We start from the raw sequence: 4247 nt of genomic DNA, 5'->3' as shown, positions 1-4247 counted from the left end.
TGTTCTATGGGGGTTTTCACCAATTTCTATGATCTATTACTTGTAGAAGTTCAAAGAGATCAAAATAAAGTTAAAATATACCTTAGGTCATGAAAATCACTTCAAACTCCAAGTTACTTCAAAGAAAGGTTTTCCTCCGAAGGTGAAATAGTGAAGAAATCACAATTTCGAAGTTGCCATGTTGTTCTTCATGTTAAAGTTGATATATTTGCTCTTGGTTTGGATTGAGATTGATGGAGGATTAATTGGAGAGGGTTTGAGGGTTTTCTAGGTCATGTATGGTGAGGAAATGGAGGAAAAAATCGTGAAGAGGGGTCTTTTATATAACTTAAAGTGAGTAGCCACCGACCTTGGTCACTGTTCCCGGGACAGTTTATATCCCTGGACGGAAATGCGAATATCTTCACTGTTCCCGGGACAGTTTATATCCTTGGACGGAAATGCGAATATCTCTCTACTCCGATGTCTTATCGATGAATGGTAAAATGATCTGGAAACTAGACTCATAGACCTTCGATTTGGTAGGTAGATCACCCCGTAAATCCAAGTAGATTGAGAGAAAAGCTCCGAGACATCTGGCCCAAATTTCAGTGAAATTTACAAACTTAACTGGCGACGCCCTTTGTCGACTTTCGTATTACAACTAAACAAGAGACCATTATACAATTCAAATACTTCATATCATTAATTTCTTAGCATGTGGAGCACCTAATCTCACCCAAAAGTACAAGTTATCGTATTCGCAACTTGCCGACTTTTGACGAAACTCATGCTTCTTTGATTCATTCACCCTCCAAATCTTCCGCCACATACTAATATTATTTATAGACTCTTGTAACCATTTTAATTAATAAACTCAATCCCTTTTATCCTCAGCATAATTTCTTTTTGAACTTACGTCGACTAACTCGTGATGCGACTTTACCGTGCGAAAATCCGGGGTATAACAGTTGTCCTGTGTGTTAAAGGATCGAGCTCATTGATTGGGTTTTGGGGTCAACGGATCTGAGGCTGAAATTTTAGTTCAAATGGTTGATTGTTGTTGGAAAACTGGTGTAGCCATTCTTTGTGTGTCGAAAGTCAAAAATAGTTGTTGATTGAAACCTTCTTGGTGAATATTTTTTAGTTGTTGTTGGGCTATTGAAGTGTAGAAATTGTGTGTCAAATGAAGAGATTTAATTGTATGTTACTGTAAATTGCGATTGAAGCTGAAAATTCAACTTTAACAACTGATTTCTTGGTTTGAAGATCAGAGATAAAACCCAAAAAAAAAAAAACATGGAAAAGTTCTTAAAAGCTTGAAAATCTGAAAAAAGTTTTTGTGAATATCTGATTTGGTTTGATCTAAATCTTTCTAGGGATTGTTGGGGTTAATGTTGTGAAGCTATCACGGATAAGCAGCTAAAAATTTAGATCAAACCAATCATAAATTCACAAAAAAGAACAATGGAGTTTTTTAATCCAATCATAATCCCCAATCAAGGACTATTATGGTGTTTTTTTCAATTTTCATTTTTTTTTTTTTTTTTTTTTTTTTTTTTTTTTTTGTGATTAGGATTCAACAAGGAAGAACAAAGCATAAATTTTTTGCCATGTCGGATTGTCTAAGTGAACGGCCATGTCAGCAAGTTTAACCCAATTGGACTGCCATGTCAGCTCCAGTGGCAAGACTAACGTTTTAAGGGGCATTTGTGGTCCAAAACAGAGACAAGAAGGGTAATTTTGATAAAAAAACAAACAAGGGTAAGTGTGAGCTATTTAGAATAGTTCAAAGGCAATTTTGGCCCTTTTCCGTATGATGTCTTTTACAAACATTTTTCATGCACCAACCAAACACCATAACACAACATTTAATCTCTAGGAAATCATTTTCCATAGAAAATGGCTTCCACCATACCAAACACATGCAAACTCAAACATGAACAGAAATAACGCTCATAACATTTCTAATCAAACAAGAACATCGCGTACTTGTGCATATGCATTTATAGCTGATTGATTAAGTTGGAATTCTTGTATTTCTTTGATTAGAAGTATTACATTGAGGTAAGAAGATCCATCACCTTCTTCTTTTATAGCATTCTTTACTACTATGTTGCTCACTTGGACCTCAAACTTGTCTTCCTCGCCCAAATGTGCCTAAGATCTAACACCCACAGCCATTTTCAAGACATGTACTAAGAATCTCTCGTTCAGAAATTTCCCGGCAAATAAAGGCCAAGTGATCATAGGCACACCAGCTGCAATCCCTTCAAGGGTCAAATTCTAACCACAATGGGTCAAGAACCCACCGATTGCTGGGTGTGATAGAATTAATACTTGTGGTGCCCACCCATGGATCAAAAGCCCTCTTCCTTTTGTTCTTTTTTCAAATCCATTTTCGAAATCCAGTCTTCTGTTGATGCTTGTCCTTCCTCCGTTTTTATGACCAAAATGACAGGATAACCTGATGATTCCAGGCCTAAAGCCAGCTCCACAAATTGTACAACTGTAATACGACCGAGGCTTCCAAAACATGCATACACTACAGACTCAGGCTGCCAAGAATCAAGCCATTTCTTCAAACTATTGTCCTCTTTGTCAATTAGGGAGGCCTTATTCCCTCTCTGAGCTTTATCTAGATTGTCCTTGTTACAAAGAGATAAAGCTCCAATGCACCAAATTCTACCATCTTTAAGTTTTCGGGATATATCAACGTACCTTTGTTCCAACTCCTCGAAAGTATTGATTACAACCCCTATAGGCTCTTTCTTCAGCTGCTCCTATTTTGTCACGAATATCTTGTATGGAGATGGCTCTTAGATTGAAATGTCCAGGGAGTTGAGCTTTAGGTATTTCAATTCTATCTGGAAAATCAGGTATGACAAAAGGTCCTGATTCGGGAATTGTGTTTTAATCCCTCATGATGTACAAGCTAGGCATGTACATTTGAGTAAAGCAACTCATTCCATAAAAAACGATTCTTGGAATCTGAAACTTATCAGCTGTCCAAGCAACATACGCATCGGAAATAATGTAACTTGTCTTAGGCTTCATCTCTTCAAGTAAAGGTTCAGCTTGTTCTTGTAGCATATTGATTGCAGAAACGAACTGCCTCCGATAGTTCAGACCTGGCACAGCATTCTAGTTTTCGGGAATTGTGTTTTAATCCCGCATGATGTACAAGCTATGCATGTACATTTGAGTAAAGCAACTCATTCCATCAAAAACGATTCTTGGAATCTGAAACTTATCAGCTGTCCAAGCAACATACGCATCGGAAATAATGTAACTTGGCTTAAGTTTCGTCTCTTCATGTAAAGGTTCAGCTTGTTCTTGTAGCATATTGATTGCAGAAACGAACTGTCTCCGATAGTTCTGACCTGGCATAGCATTCTAGTTTTCACATCCCTCTGGCAGTCCTGCTTCCTTAGCTCAAAACTGGAGCTCTACTTCCCGAATGAGGAGTCCAGAACGAATGGCAAGATCAATTGCTGCAAGAAATCGGGCAGCATTAAGTGGTGTCGTGACTAACGTGACTGTCACGCCATGCTATGCTAACAATTTGTCCATGTCAGCCAGGGGTATGAGGTGACTTATAGAAAGTAAAGGTATCACAACAAAGTTTAGCTCTACTAATGCTGCCACTGTAACCATCTTTAAGAACTTAACTATTTATGAACTGTAAACTATAGTGTGTTAAATGATTCATTTGCAAATGGAGGAAGTTAGGTGGGTTATATCTATTAGAGAGTGTATGTGAGTATTTGCTATTGTTAGAGAAAATGGCAAAAATGTGTGAAAAATTAAAGTTAATTTTTTGGAAGAAAAAAATATCATAGATATTTAGAAGGTAGTCTATAAGGTTATATTGAAATATCTTTTATATTTATTGTATTTATGAAATATCTAGAAATTCTATGCACTTTGATATTTGTAGTAGATGATAGAATTATCTAGATCTTTTTGTATATAGAATAATATCTAGATGTTCTAGAGTAGTGCTAAAAGATAAGAGTAACTAGATTTTTTTGTAGATGTATCTAGAATAATTTCTAGAACCATCCCTACACAAGTAAAATAAGGGGGTGGCCTAACATTTGTAGTCAACCCAATACAAATCCAATTCAGAGCCAATTAAAGAAAGTCCGATTCAAGAACTCGAGAATGAACTAATGCCCTGTCCAGGTATCTCGATTGAAATCTTCTTCCAAAACCAAGTTCTCCTTTTCATAGCTTCATCTTTTTCAGTTGAATCTTCTGATCTT

General features: G+C 36.7%; 1 pseudogene; it reads right to left on the bottom strand.

Annotated features, from left to right (window-relative positions):
* Positions 1 to 1950: 1950 nt before the first annotated feature.
* On the bottom strand, positions 1951 to 3636 carry LOC132619669 (UDP-glycosyltransferase 73E1-like; annotated as a pseudogene).
* Positions 3637 to 4247: the final 611 nt, after the last annotated feature.

Source organism: Lycium barbarum, chromosome 11 (genome assembly GCF_019175385.1).
Source record: "Lycium barbarum isolate Lr01 chromosome 11, ASM1917538v2, whole genome shotgun sequence".
Taxonomy (NCBI): domain Eukaryota; kingdom Viridiplantae; phylum Streptophyta; class Magnoliopsida; order Solanales; family Solanaceae; genus Lycium; species Lycium barbarum.
The sequence above is the reverse complement of the archived record's forward strand: the minus strand, read 5'-3'. Positions and strand labels throughout refer to the sequence as shown.